This window comes from Diprion similis, chromosome 8 (genome assembly GCF_021155765.1).
Source record: "Diprion similis isolate iyDipSimi1 chromosome 8, iyDipSimi1.1, whole genome shotgun sequence".
In the NCBI taxonomy this organism is placed as follows: domain Eukaryota; kingdom Metazoa; phylum Arthropoda; class Insecta; order Hymenoptera; family Diprionidae; genus Diprion; species Diprion similis.
Window position 1 is genome coordinate 14973400 of NC_060112.1, and position 16319 is coordinate 14989718.

General features: G+C 41.2%; 1 protein-coding gene across 2 annotated transcripts in view; it reads left to right on the forward strand.

Annotated features, from left to right (window-relative positions):
- Positions 1-896: 896 nt before the first annotated feature.
- The window catches only part of LOC124409202 (synaptotagmin-7), a 165474-nt gene continuing 150051 nt past the window's right edge, over positions 897-16319 (forward strand). Inside the window, exons 1-2 of one of the 2 annotated variants that reach the window (XM_046886659.1) lie at positions 897-978; positions 15184-15317. The gene's annotated coding sequence lies outside the window, so the exon portion shown is untranslated. Of the gene's footprint in view, positions 979-1537; positions 1620-15183; positions 15318-16319 lie in introns of those variants that run through there. The other variant, XM_046886660.1, reaches the window with a different exon arrangement.

Consider the following 16319-nt stretch of genomic DNA (forward strand, 5'->3'; position numbering starts at 1 on the left):
GACATGTTGACTCATTATTTTAGCTTCAAGGCGAAATATATATTTTTTTTTTTTTGTTGTCACCTGGTGTGCTTGTACGCGGTGACTGATGTTCAAAATATTACAAAGCTAAAATTTAGATGCGATAACAGCGCTCGCGTGAAGAAGGAGAGAAGAAAGAGAAGGGCCCTGATCGTGGTGAATTATGTAATAACGTCAGAAAAACCCGTGGTTTTTGTTGAAAAACGTGCGAAACGGAAGATGGTACAACTGCGAACCTGCCGTGTAACGTTCGTAGGATCAAACGAATTAGAGCGAAGCTCCGCTCTGAGGCTCCAGAATTCACCGACTCGCGGAAGCAGCCAGTCCCGTTTCAAGGGCTCTCGAAAGGCTTCTGTAACGATTATTGCCAACCACCCACTTTCGCGTTTTATCGTTCCCTCGAATTCCCTGTAAATAATTGAAAAAGAAGTGTGATCGAAGATAATACCTCGGTACTTCCGTCAATTCGTTGAATTAGAGAACAATCGATACTTTGAAATTTAAACGAATTTTATCCCCCGGCATGTTTTATATAGTACGTTGTATAATCTTTCCTCGATTTGACACAGAATCTAAAATCTGATTGCTCTGCATAGAAATTATTTCATTACACGTCTGTATTCAAGATGCAGAAAAGTATCGTAAGGTATTAACCAATTGCGCTATTAGGCAAGGGAATAATTTCGTTTTAACAAGTTTCGTTCCAGTGCTAAACGAGCTTTGATACCGAAATCCGTTTTTCACAATCACAAAATGTACTTTTTCAAAAATCTTGTTCAGAAATTCGATAGAACGAGTGCAATGAAAATGTAATTGAATAAATTTTTGGACAATTAAGGTAAGAATCGAAGTCTATTTACTCTCCGTGTCCGTCGTCGATAACTAACACACGCTACAAGGAAGTGAGTCGGAGATATCAACACACCTCTACGGGTCGCCGTACACAAACAATGGCAGGTAGGCACTATACGCGGATAAATAGCTTTCGACTTTTCGCTTCGTGCCATGGGGGTGTGTCGACCCGTTTGCGAGGGTGAAGAGAGGGGAAGAGGGTGGTGGTTGCTGGCCCTGGTGGGGGTTGGTATCCTCGCAGCAGCAGTGCGACGCGGCGCGAGCTTCCACGCGGTTGTCTACAAACCTTTCTCACTACCAAATCTTCCTGTAGTGATAGAAACTCTTGGTTATCGGCTTGATCTTGTCTTCGACTTTCAATACCGATAGAACTTTGTGAGTTTCTTGCTCTTCACTCGCGTGTTTTTGCTTCTATTTTTGCTGTCCTTCTCTATCATGCATCGCTATCAGATCTTGCATAGAGTTTCATCGGTCAGTGAAAGCAAATTTTAACGAGTTATCGGTGTTTCGAATTTCATTGAAATCATTTTCTCACATTATTATTAACACCTTTTTCCTCTGTTGCTACCAATTTTTATTCACATGCGGTGATACGTTCAGAAATTACGGTTTGTGCGTCAGTGTCTCTAATTCCAGTGAACTAGTGAATAGCAGATACGTATTTTGGAAACCGCTTCGTTCGCGAAACATTTGGCGGCTAGTGGTGACCGAGAGCAGCCTGGTGTTTTCTCTACTCAAGGATTTACGTAAGTGTTTCAAACCTCTAAAGGAGAAATGTTTGAATTATTTGGCATTCGGTGCTGTCGCCTAAGGATAATTGGGGTGGAAACAAAGGCGCTGGAGGTTGAAAGGAAATGGCGAAAGCTCTTTGTCCGAATCTGTAATACCACGCTGGCTATTCAACGCGCTAAACGTTGTGTTTGTGTGTGTGTGTGCGTGTTTGGGGGGCGGGGGTATAAACAAGTTCATGTCAGATGTAAACGAGCCGAGGTTGAAAAGAGTCAACCCGACCGTTTAACAACGCGACCATTAATCACAGAATGTACCGATCGTTGACCATCTCAAGCTTATGCAAGTCCGAGCGCAGAAACCCGGTTTGGGTTTTTAATCCACGTAAAAGTTTTTAACACCGTCGAAGCTTTCATTGATCCAGTAGTCTGGCTAGCTTAGTAACGGAAGTAATAATTCACAAGGCATTCATTCATTCATTCATTCATATATTGTTTGGGCTCGTTATAATTTTGTTGGATTTCACCCTCTTTCGCTTTTCTTTTCCCCTTTCTTCGTTCACGGCAAAAGTCTGGTAGCTTTAAGATCCGCAAGGCAGGGAAAGCTAAACGAGCTTAAGTAAACAGCTTTTTCAGCAAGAAATACAGAAGTGCGTGCCTTCTGAGCGGTTGGTTTTCATGTCGAAGTTGTGTTGTACTGCTGGAAGGGAAAAAAACCGCCTTTCTCTTTGCTTTACGTAGCCATTTGCGTTGATCTGATACTCTGCACTCACCACTGAAATCCACTCAATCCAGTGCAATTGGTTTTTTCTTTATGATACGATAGGATCAACGTCGCTCTGTACAGCAATTATACCGACAGCTGAACGTGAAATCTGGGGTTGCTTTTCGGTTGATTGAATTCAGCGTTATTAGAAGAATCTAGGTATTACGCGAGATCAGAATCTGACGATGGATCGATGGTAAGATGGCGATAGAATACCGAGAAAAATTCCTAGCCGGGAGGTAATAATTTTCGGAGGAAAACTCGATTGTTCATCCCACATCGCCTTCGGCAATTACTGTTATTACATTGCTTCTCTGTAATTTCATTACAATCAATCGCGGCAGCCGCGAGTCAGTCTTCTGCAAGCTCTACGATCACACTCGAGCGTTATTGTCGAGAAAAGTGTTTTCGCAGATGGTGCAAATAATTGAACCCTTTTCTGTAAGCCGAGTTTCGGGTGGACGAACGTATTGAAAAAGAATGAGAATTTCATCGCAAAGTGTTTGTGACTTGAGGCTGTAGAAACCTTGGTTAGAATGCAATTCCATTGAAAGTCTGTAAGAGCGATTCCAGTTTGCGGTGGGCGGACGAAAGTTTCTATCTGTAATGGCTTTTCACGCTCTCCAGGACTTCATCCGCACAATGCGCTGGTCCATCGCTGATACCGTATACAATCAAACGACTCTCCCTGATAGGGTGGATGAAATTGTTCAGTCCTGACTGTTCTGTGCTTGCACGGGTTTTTCTATTGGCTGCTCGTAATTCACGCTAAGCCGATACAAGTGAAAACAACGTACGTTCGTTATACTTATAAATTTCGCCGGAGGTTTATCCAAAGCTGAGTGTAGTTTTCTGTTTTTAATTACAAAAAATTTTTAATTACAAGCAAAGGTAAAAAAAATTAGAACAGAAGTCGTGTAACGTGGATAAATAAAAAGTAGAGATAACCAACCGTGATGGATGTGAAAAACCAGTTCTTCTACCTTTTTCCCGATACGCTTTGACACGTTGCGCAATTCTCTATAGTTGGAATGGGTTTCCGCTGTTATTCAAACGCCTGATCCTCTTAACCCTTGCTTTCGAATTTCTAGCCTGAATATATGTGTGTATATGTATATATGAGACTTAATGAAAAAATGGACTATTTTTTTATAAATTCAAGTATAAATATTGTTACAAATGACGAAAAAGAGATGCTGTCCAAGTTTCAGCTCTGAATATTAATATTTAAAGGTGCCTCATTGATATTTTCTATTTCCCATTTAAATAACATGGAATTTTATTTTTTCAACTATGGAAAATTGTGACGAGGCACCTCTAAATAATAATATCAAGAGCTGAAACTTGAACAACATCTCTTTTTCGTCATTTCGAACAATATTTCTGACTAGAATTTTGAAAAAAATAGTGATTTATTTTGATACAATTTAATATACATGTAGTAATTGAATAGATATATATATATAACCTGGTCAAATTGTTCAAGAAAATATTAGCTACTATTCTTGAAAACATTTGACATTTATTTCGCCTGTAGATTTCTTAGAGTGGTATGTGGCCATCATTATACGCTTAATTTCATTTTTAAACACACTGTTTCTACCATATATCGCAGTTACTGTTGAAAATTTGGCCACACGAAAATTTTGAGGAGCATTGTTACAAATATTATTAAAACTTGTGCCATAAAAAAAGAAAAAGGAAAAAGTTTCGCAACTCTAAATGTCTTGCCGAGTTATCCCGCAACGAAAAAACTTCTTTCCACCGAATCCGCTTAAAGTAGCATGGAAAGTATTTACTTTCTATTAAATTTTGTCGTAAGTACTTGGCGCAGACAGAATTATACGCGATTATCTTAACCCCGCAGGAAAAAAGCTATGGTTAACATTTCACGGAACTTGCAGCTGCATTGCATAATCCCCATCGCGAATACGGAGTGGTGTGTTCAATTTCTACGTAAAAAAGACACTAGAATAGAATGGAAGAAAAACTTTGACAAAATTGTTATACGTGATAAGTCATGCCAAGCCTGGTTGATTTTCGCCGCTGTAAAAACACCAGGCGACAAGTTAAATCGGCGAATCTTATTATCGTCGCGCGGTTTTATTCTGAGGCGTATAAGCCGCAGAGAAAATTTTGACTTTGCGTATTAAATTTTCGGTTTTGCATATTATTTCGAAAAGAGATCTCACCGGATTACGGGCAAATTGGGAACAGGATATTGGATCAATTATTTACAAAGATTGTGAAGTATATTGACTACAGTGATCAGCGATAGGAACGAACCGAAATCTCAAAACTTGTGACAGAGATGCGATTTTTAAAGCTATGAGAAATCTCCGCGTTATCGGTGCCGCACAGATATAAGCTCGCGGATATCTCGCGCTATTGATTGACGTATCCCACCAAGCTTTTTACCGAAATAGGTATAATCCAAACGCAGATAAACGAGTGAACCTGTAAACGATAAAATTTTCAGCGATAAGAAATGCCTCGAGTGTCTGTAGATACGAACAAAGGCCAACAATGAAACGCTTTGTATGCATTTCCCAGTCTCGGCCTAAAATCTCTCGCAAAATCGTATCACGAAATGGAATAACACACAGCTAGGCTTATCTTCATTTGCTATCATTTTTTACGCCACTTTTTACTCGGAATGAATATTTTTTCACCGCCATTTCCACTTCGGTCCAACTTTTTTCATTCGCATTTTCACACCAATTGTTCTGCATAAGAATGTACAGCACGCTAACAATACAGGACATTAACGTCGTGTGATCGAAAGAAGTTCGAAACAAAAATAAACGAAAGATGTAGAAAGAAACGATATTTTTTTCGCTCAATCTAACCATCCGCAATATCTCGAAGATCGACAAAGTCGGAATGCTTGGCAAAAGAAGTGGTCTGGATATTAAAGCTTTTTCGACGTGTCTCAAAGGATAGATTAATCGGATTCAACTCTGCTCGTGGCAGCTCTTCAATCTCTTAACTCGCAAAGATTGATCGTGTTCTGAAATTTTGCTAAATTGTGTTTCATTGTGGTGTCGAAAGGTTATCACTGAAATTTAAATTATCAAGATATTTCTCTTCGTGCACGATGTGGTGCGATAATAATAATGAACTGCGCATCTGCTTATCCAAGTCAAGTCATGAAATTAAGTTTTTTCGTGTTTCATTATACCTGACGATACCTGACGAGTCAAAGTCCGTAGAATAACAGGTCGAAACCGGATGTGAGATAACTGTTTCCGTGGGGTAAAGTAGGGTACGGTGATACAGGCGACGCGTTGAAAAATTTATACCGCTGCTCTTGGCCGACGAATTCTTGTGCGTATCAGTGCGTGTCGTGGTTATTCAGAATCCCCAGGAGTCGGGAATATCTCTGGGAAATGATCGTCCGCACTCAAGCAATCGCTCCGAGATCATTTTTCACATTCAACGCGAGTAATTTTATCTCTAAAACCGTCGTTTGGAAGCTCAAATTCCCGTCAACACTTCACGGGGAACATTTGTTATAAACGGTAACGAGTATGTGGAGCAAGGGGGAAGGGGAGGGAGGATCATGTCGAAAAATATTGACATTCAACCCGGAGAATATTGTCGTCTCCTGCAGCTAAGGCAAGACGTTTTACGTTTATCCCATAAAAATCCCAACAAACAACGATCGGACGAGCAAGACAGCAATCTTAAGTCTGCAGGTAATCGATTTAGGTCATAACTAGACTGCATTATCTGAACTGAACGAGCAATCGCGAGAATTTGATCGAGGTGATTTATGTCACGAGATTCTTTGTCGTGGGTTTAACGTATCCATTATACAGCGATTCTTGGGACAGAGCTTGGCTCTAGATCAGTGAATCAATGTGTATATACAGATATATATATACATTATATATATACATATATACACGCACATGGTACATAGGGATTCCGTCTTTTGGTTTTATGTCACTGAATTTATTCTCTCGATCGAGTATCGTTCTTCTTGTAAATCTCTCCTCTGAGTTCTTCGTAAGTCCTTCGTCTTTATGGTCTGTGACTGTCTATATACCAGAGAGATTGGCGGCCGGATCTGAAGAAAAATGGAAGAGAGAGGAGAGAGGTAAAATTTCGAATTGGAACAATATTTTTTGTTTCACCTGGCCCGAAGTGGGACCAAAGTCAGTCACAATTTCCCTTGTTCTAACCGCGTAATTTCGCAACGAAAATATACGGTCAATTACACTCCTGGCAGTCAGGCGGTTGAACCCCCTTGGCACCGATGCGTCCGCCCTGACATATGAATAATGGATGTATAGCGAGGATCCATATGAGTTTCCGCGGATGCTGGATCAGCTATTCCGTTCTGTAAAACAATGTGTTTTCGTAAAAACGTCATACGTTGTCAGTGAAAAATAATTTTCGGTTTGTTTAACCCTTTCGAAAGATGACAAAAAAAAAAAAAAAACAAGAAAAAAAAGATTCAATAACTTACGCGTTGGATATGGTGGAGGCTGATTAAAGGTTGATTGAAATTTACTCTAAAAGTGAAAAAGCCAAACTTGTCTTACTAATGACGAGACTAAAAAGGACCTCCAGCCCTTGGATCGTAATTACAACGAAATATAAACGATCTGTAACGGTTGTAATCGAATTGCAATGTGGACGAGTAATTATCTACGATGAGACTGAGCGCAATTATCAATTACACTAATAACAGGGCGCGCGCTGATTGGCTTGTCAATATTTCGTTTTCTCTCTCTTCTATACACAATTATACGACGGCTTGTTAACGCAACATCGAAACGTGTGTCGAGTTCTGAAATTATGATAGAAACGCCAGCCATGAATTATATACTTCTGTTACCGAATACGGAGAATCCTTATTTCTAAACGCTGTTCAACTACCGATCAATCCGCCATCGGAAAGTCAGCCCAGTCGATGGTACCTGCCGTCAACTCGTTCCTCTATTTATTCTACTTCTATTCGGGTTTAGCGGACCTGCAGATACGCGGCAGGACGAATTTGCGGACTTGAGAGATTGCGAAAGGCAAATAAATTGACAAACTTTGGAGCACCGACTCTCCTTTCTTTTAAGATCCCGTGGAATGCGGAGATCTCGACGTGCGTCGAGGAAGATCCTTGACGATTTCTCCCTTTCAGGTCGGCCGCTTCAGTCTTCTTTCGCAGTCGCGTTCTCCACCCTTTTATACCGGATCACGTTATTCATCGATGCCGCCCATTTCGTCTCCTCCAATTTCATTCTGACCCATTGCTTACCTGCTTATGCTAATCCTCGGACGAATGGGGCTTTGCCGCCGGGGAAAATCCGGATTGCTTCCGAATAATCACGGATTTATATTCTTCACGTATAAGGACATTACAGAACTGTTTCATCAACTCGTCGTTACCAACGCGGCATTAGTTATACAGTATATAAAAATCGAAAGTATCTCCATCAAACAGCTGAAATTGCCGAACACAACCTTCTTTGCGAAATAAGAAAGAAAATTTTAGGAATTAACAAAAAACTGAGCCAATCGCGTAAATTTTGTTTTATTCCTCTCCTAGCTCTTATTGAGACCGAAACCGCGGAGTGTGACTAGTTTCAACGGATGAGCATGAAAAACAGTAGCACGTAACGACGTCGCGTATATAATATTTGCATATTGTAGTCACCGCTCCCAACGCAACCGCACCTCAGAGATAAGACAAAATTGAGCAATATTGGAGGTACCAGCAACGTTTCGCGTCGAGAGAGAGCGAGAGAGAGAGAGAGAGAGAGAGAGAGAGAGAGAGAGAGCCGCGTGTGGTTGGGATGACACAGTGTTATAACTGCAGAGATGAATCGATAGAGAAACGGGGCTAGCACTTGTCGAGCAGAGTGTAGTGATACGGGACCGGTATGATAGTACGGATGATTAAAGAAAATAATGGCATTTGATTCCTGATTGGTTTCGCAATTTACCCAACCTCCAGCTGAGCCTGAAATTAGTTCGCCATAGCGGCGGTGGCGTGCTGGGAGAACATTTTTATAATAGCCGTTACATTGACATTGGCTGCGTTGTCCCGAGTATATATGCACCTATACATATATATATCTACATGCATGGAATACATACACGTGCATTAGATGTTTGGCCACGTATGCCTGGGTACGTGGATCAAATGCCCGCTCGATATTGTGCGTACTTTTATACGTATATCGAATGAGGTACACCCACTATTCAGTAAGGTTATGTGTATCCACTAACCAATGGGGTTGGCTTACGTGTTCTGACACCCCAAGATTAGCTGCCGCAAGGGGAAGGTACGTCCGTCGTTATACGCAGCCTCGCAATTTCTCCTTAAAATTTTTTTATCGCGAACACCGGACACATTTTCAGCAGTAACTTCTTTGCCGCAGATTACGTATATATATATATATATATGTATATGTATGTATGTATATATATACTGATTTTAAGAAGAGCAGCTAGTGATCCCGCTTTCAGGACCTTCAGTTTTTGTACCTCTCGCTCCGACGCGACGATCAGCTCCGTTCTTACAACGCACGCAGATATTACTGAAATGTGCTTTCATATCTTACGGTTTTCCCGGGTTTTGCTTCTGATGGTCAGCTTATACCATTGAATATATAGTACTTAATGTAAATTCGATGGGGATTTTTTTTGCGTCGGGTTATTTGCTTTTGGGGTTCAAAATGAGAGTTGTATTTTACTGTAACGTTTGGAGATACAAGGATTGGTTATCAGAATGGCAGAAGCTCGATATGAAGTATGACAGGTACATCATAGAAAGAATTTTCGTCGTAACATAGACGATTTGACCTATATAACTTCCACGTAGAGACAATTTAACTAATTTACTCTAATTTTGAAATTTCCATTATTATTTGCTTATCTGAAAGCCAATTGACGCGAGCGTGCAACGTTGTGGGTAGTGACGTGTCCTGAATGCGGATCACGACCATCGTCAGCTTCACGCGGCACAGTTTCGTTCGACAAACGTATAGTAGGTACTAAATCGTAACAGCATATTGAAAATAACGAGAACATTCTATATTTGAAAAGTAGTTGCACGTGCCCGAAACTTGTTCCACGGAGCAGTGCTCCAAAAGTTTTCTACACCACGAAATTGAGCTTCACGTAGCTATTGAAAATACGAAAAGCTGAGTAATTTACACACGGTTCTCTAAAGTGAAATCAAAACTCTTCGAACCTGATTTCAGACAATTTTCCTCGTCCAACCTGAACCGGCAAATAAAATCATTATTTCCAGTCCATCGAATATTTTAATCTTAATCTGTGCATCGTTAAGGTATAATTACGCAGTTTTTGAACCTCGGAGTTATACCTGGTGCATGAATTGAAGTGGCAATTCATCGACGCTGCACGGTTAATTAGCGAGTGCATCATTGCCTTTCGCCAAAACAAAGAGGCTGCTTTAGAAATGAAAGATCCGGTGAAATAGGAAGGATTTCAGTGCAGATAGCAGTTATCCGAGTAACCGGGGAATGATTATCCGGTAGCATCATCGCTTGCCGTGCTCAGGGTGATGTTTGTGAACGAAACCGAACGATGGGATTAGGCCGGGTTATTCGAATGATGCGTGACGATAAGGAAGACCTGGAATTTCTGGGTCAAGCTGTGGGATCAAATTCGGATTCGGAATTCCTATAAAAAGGGAGAGGTGGAGAGATCGGAGAGAGAAAGCTCGTAACACGTGAGCGTCCCTGATCTCCTGGTTATCGTGCATGAAGTGTAGGTCGATGGTTAACCCTTATCGTAGGTGGGGTTAAAATTATTGCAGAGTGATGTTAACGGATCCGGAACACTCTCTGACTCGAACGAGGTGTATAATGACCAGTGCGGAAACCAAACGAGAAACAGGAAGCAAACAAGCGAAAAGTTAGAACGCCGTGCGAATGAAGGGAAGGATTGGTCTGAAAAATGATCTCCTAATTCCGGAGCAATCCGATGCAGGCAGCTGCTGCTATCGTCGATACACGTAGGATATAATTATCTCGTGTTACGTGAAACTTCTTATCCTGCAGGAATCGCGTGGTTGGCTAATTATTGCGCGATTCGATTCGCCCCGAGGCTTGATCGCTGATGTTATCAATTTGGTATAAAAATCTGCGAAACGATTCGATGAGGGTTGCGCCAATTATAATAGCTCAAACGCGGATTATAACGAAACAAAATGAATTGTGCCTCGGCGTATCTCATGAATAATAATTGAGCTTCAGCCTGGATGAATCCTAAAATCCATTCCCTTCAAATTGGGATTTATCAGAGTGACTGGGACGTGAGGTGGAGAGGCGGAACAGATAAACTTTCCCATTATCGCTTGGGAATGAATAAACATCTACGAGGCAGAGGTATACACTGTATAATTATAATAGACAAAAGGAAAGCTCTTTAAATAACGTTAAAGTTCGTGGAAGTTATGGAATAACCGGACAATATAATTAATGTCGATTCTTCTGAAAGCAACCTCATTTCGCTCTGTTATTATACCCGTTTTATCCTGCGGAATGCAGAAAGTAAGATGAATACGTTTTTTCACACGACTTATACAGTTCCTTGTCACAAACTGTATATGTATAGGCTCTCCCTTACCGAGTAGCCGAAAGTAAGCCGGGCTTGCGGAATATCGCGTGAAATGAAAGAGCAAGAGGTTTCTGCCCTGCAGTTGAAGACTAAATAAACATGGCGTAGTACTTTCAGCTGAATTCAAACATTGGCATCGTTCCATTCGAGGACTTGCCGAAAGGAGACGACTATCCAGCTACTAGGTCGTCTTATTTCAATTCGCACCCCTCTCACATCGAGGCGACGATATAAAAGCGTCCCGAGGGATTTTGTGCTCTGTAGAAGTGTCGATACGGATGGAGTAGATGGGTGTGCACGTACACAGACTCACGCAGCTCCTGTAGCAGGATTTCGACGAAGGTAGTGCCGGACAATAGGGCGCTAAATCCCTGGTAGGTATTGTCCGACGCCAGTCTTATAGCCTTTGCGGTCTCGGAGGATAATTACGGCCTAGGTTTCCGGAATGCCTTGAAGGACCCTCGCGCGGAATCCAGTCGCGATTTCATCCCCGATGCAGCGTGGTTGGCTATCGCATTCCAAGGCATTGTGCACAATCTGATCCGTCATAGACACGCGATTCCGCCAAACAACGCTGACGAGGCGAAAGAACTAGGAAAATCGAAAGTTACCGCAGAATGACACGAGGGAATTCCAGCTCTCTCCTGCAATGTCAACTCCAAGGACTCGAAGTTCTCCGTGTGTTTGTTCTGCTACCATTCGAGAGTCAACGTTGCGCATCAGCATGCCGTATGCGTCTACCTCGTTACCGTCTTGTTGGAGCGCCATTCGGTTGCTTTAAGTAGTTCAAGTCAAATACACGTTAGCCAGCTTCAGAACTACACTGTGGAGAGTTCTGCGAGAAGATCTGCGAGAGCATTGAAATTTTCAGTTTATTGATGCGCTTGCGTTTCTAGATATATTAACCGGAAGCTTGAGTTACGAAGCATTCACCACTCGCCATTGTGTACTATACATAGTAATTGGATCTAGTTCAACTTCTCGGTTAGAAATGGCTGCAGTGAAAATTGCAACCGCGTCCGGAAATTTCTGCAACAACACGCACGTCTCGTGATTATGGGGTCAGTATATGGAGTGATTAACATTAATTTGACCGCGGTGAAGAAAGCTGTTACTTATACACGAGAAACTTTCAAAGGCATTTATGATTGAGGAGTTTTCTCCCTTCGACTACTGGTCGCGGCGTTTCATAGATAGATAACGCAACACAATTAAAACGAGCCTTGCACTGAACGAGCTCGACGAAACCGTTTCGGCTCTAGAAAATCATCCAATCATCCGTCATCCAACGGCTGTCGACAGAAATTTAACGAGATCAAAGCCGACTCGATGACACTTAAAAGGGTATTCAGAGTCGACCGCAGGACCACTCGGCGGATAAACTAATTTCCGAGTGCCTGGCGTGTACCTACTCTTGAAATCGACGAAATTTGTCGTCAACGTCGTTCCAAAACCGGCTGGAAAAATATCGCTGAGTTTCCAATTGGTATGTAGGTGCTATTCAGAGCGGATATCGACTATCACCTACCCGGCTACAAGAGTAATTACTCGTCGCTGGATGCATTTCACGAATCGTCGCCTCAACTTCGTTAGGGAAAGCATTATCCTCGTTTCCACTTGCAGATCACCGCTCTTCCGGAATCGAAGTAGAAGCAGTGAAGCGGACTTGATCATGACTTGATTCACCGATTACTTTGGACGTGATGACCAACCGACATCTATTTTAAGTGATATGGTGGGTTAATGCGTTCAGGGTTTCGGAGTAAATTTATTACACCTCCGTAAGATGAGGGTTCCTCGAATTAATCTCCGTCACCCGATTACGAGTACAAGTTCAAACAACTAATACAACTTTGATACAGCCGGGATGCGGTATGATCATCAGCTTTGCTTCAACGGCTGAAGACAAGATTCGAGAAGCAGTTACGAGATACTGTTTTTCATTTCTGTTTCCGTGTCTTTTTTTTTTTAGGCTTCCCTTTTCAGGGGGTTTTCTAATCCATTTTCCAACCAATCCTAGAGCATCGGTTACAATTCTCAGGTCAGTGATTATTGATGATATATCCCACACAGCATCTTTCTCAGCGGTTATTCAGCTCCCATATTCCATTAAACATAATTACTGTTGTAAAAACTTCTTCTCCTTTTCGTATCTGTTCCTCTCCACTTATTGAGGATTACCACCCCGTTATTTTCCAAGTTGTCATCACCAGCTGTGGCTGGGTGGACAGGGTTGCCCTGGTTTGGGCTGAATTGCAGATACTGCAAGCCGTCTCTCCCATTACAAACTTGGGACGACTCTTATAGTCGTTTTGTTACGGAAAGTATGACTGGAGTTCGCATTTATTGTTTGTGCAATTATTTATCGTTCGTATTTAATAATGTTGCGTTCTTAGTTGTGATTGAAATTTTTCAGTTATTGTTTGCGATTATTATTATTATTATTATTATTATGTATTCGGATACACATTATTATTGTTATTATGCCTTTTGTCTCAACGTCAAAATCCCACTCATGCATATCTATGTATGTACGTATGTATATTGTGTTTAAAACCACTTTCATAAGAGCAAATTTCTCATTCAACTGATTAACACTATGTTTCCAAAATGCTATTTCCATCCTAACAATAATTCTTGAAGTTTACTTCCTCCGGCACTTAGATCCACTTAAGTTGTCGTAACAGCGAGCCGCTCGTGCGTCATGTCATAGTTAGAAGGTTCAGTAAGTAGTTTGTTGTGTGTCGAGCGATTTACATGTTTGTGATGTTTGCGAGGAAGCCTCAGCGAAAGTTTCTAACTGACGGTATCTCAAAATAACCTTAAGGCGGGGATTGTGGTCCGACACCTAGATATCGGTGTATATATCCCTGTTTTCTAAACAAATTTATCTGGATCAAGTCGTTTGGGATTAAGATCAATTTCGGGTGTTTATTCAGGCTTACAATATTTGGCGATAAGTCTCGCCAACCATCATTTGTTCATTCTATTGCCACAAATTTACTAATGAAATTAAACTAGGTGCATGAGTCAGTTAAATTTATCACTAAATTAACTTACGATCTAGTGATTTATACAATTTCACTAATTTTTAGCACGCAATAGAACAAAATAACAAACAATCATGGACTTCGTCAGATTGCAACCAAAACTTGCATCACCCGGTCCACTAGTCGTTTTTTAAGATTGAATCGACATGAAACATCGAGCGAAGGGTGCGTAAAAGGTTTTGTAATTATCGCGATAGCTTCCATCGCATCGAGCAACTCTGGCAACGTTTTCTCGCGAATTCGCCGCGTAGCGTCCTCATCATCTGCGAAAAATTGAAGCTCACTATCACCAAATCCGCTGCACCTTGTCAAGGTGCGAATATTTCGATCCGTCTGCACTTTCGTCTGTAGCTTTGACGGAATCCGGAAGGATAGAAAAGTCCGCAGTTCGTCTTTCTGCCCGCCGGACGCAGCGCTCAATTTGCAATTCAAATTAGCGGAGGTACGATTGGACGTCGGTACGCTCTACCCTACAGCAGTTAATCGCGTCCGCACGTGTTAGGCGTAGGCGGACTCGTGTTGGAAATGTTGCTGAGCTTATACTGCCTGATCGGGGATCCCGCGCCCTGGTAAGTTGCTATCATCACTGGTTCCTGCAGGATTTGCACCTGCGACACTGATTCTCGTGACTCGACGGATCTCTGGGCACGAGTTAATTGCAAGATATCGAATTTTTCGCTATACCGAGTTTCGGCTCATGGTCAGTAACGTTGGCGCCTGTCCGACTGGTGTTCGTTTATATGTATGTATGTATGTATGTATGTATGTATGGACAACATGTACATAACAAATTTCCCGGGGTCCTATATATCCCTGATTTAGTGGTAATTGACCAAACAGAGAAACTCTGGCTCGCCTGGGGCGATGACATCGTTACGTCGTAGTCAGCAAAGAGGATGTGATAATCAAATTCGTTCGTTGGATTGTTCAGCTTTTGTTGTACATTCTAGATCGTTGTGTAATAAACGTCGGATAGACGTTTTGGATATAAGATCTGAAGTAATGCCTAATGCTAAGTTATCATTAATCATGATGGAATTTTACCTGCATTATACGTTATACCTAAATTACTGCTCGATTGAACGGAAAATTTAAATTAATTTTAACGGATGAATGTTGTGGGCTGTATTATTTATCCTAATTTGAAAATTTTTGTTCGATTTGTCAACAGGTGATGTTTTCGACAACCCTTCGGCCACCTAGCAGGCAGTTTTCACCAGAGCAGATGACAGCCGTTGTAACTACTTCGCCGCATCACCAGATGCGGGTTTGAATTATTGTTTCAACATCGCTTGAAAAATCTAGGTGAGTTGCAATACCAAGTATAACAGTACGGATTGAAAAGCTACGCACGATCCGAGAGAATCGATTTTCTCGTCAAGTTCGCTCGGGAGGAAGAAAAACAGAGAAAAACAATGTTTGAAATTAAAATAATATAGGTGAAAAGTTTGCCAGAGAAAAACGGGCCGACCTACATTTTCCAGCCTTTCGAACTATTTGCATTTTCATGTGCTTCATAACAGCCTGTGTTTGAAACATATTTACTACCCTACGTAATACGGCTTTATTACGCAACTAAATTTGGATATTGTTAAATTACTCAAGTCTGTTCGCTGATTATTAATTGCAAACGATATTGAGCTAGAAAAGTACGCAATTCAATGGTTCAGTTAAAGGTATGTATACCTATATGAATTGCAGATTCGGTCTGCATATCTAATTATTTCAACGCGGCGAGCACTAAAAGTTAAGGCGAACGAATTGCCTTGAATTTCGGTCAAGAGTTTATAAATATAAAACAGCGGCGAATTCCATCAAGTTTATTTTTTCTTGTTTGTATCGAGCAAAATTAACCAAATGCGGATTTCTCCACGTTTGATGTTAGTATTCTTAGATACGTTTCTCTGAGTCTGCAGCTTCATGTTTAAAAAAATGTAAAAACGTGAAAAATCTACTTATTACGATCTGTCACACATTGTAAACGCTCATTTTTTGACAGAATCTTTCTTTCAACCTAAGCACACCTTTTAAGGAGTGCCTTATTTTTTTCTGCAACACCCTATAGTATATACACGAAAACTTGTCTCTGGCTACACAATATTGTCTGCAAAGGTTGATAAAGGGGTAAAATAAGACCTCCACTTCCGTAATCGGAATGACTAATCGATAGAAAATCACGTAAAACTATTGATGTTAAAATTTTTGAATCGATCAGTAAGCTTAGGATACTTTATCAACATTCGCGTTTTCGTGCGAAATTGAACTTTCACCGAAGTAGTTCTGTTCATTTGAACTAGTTTGACGTCC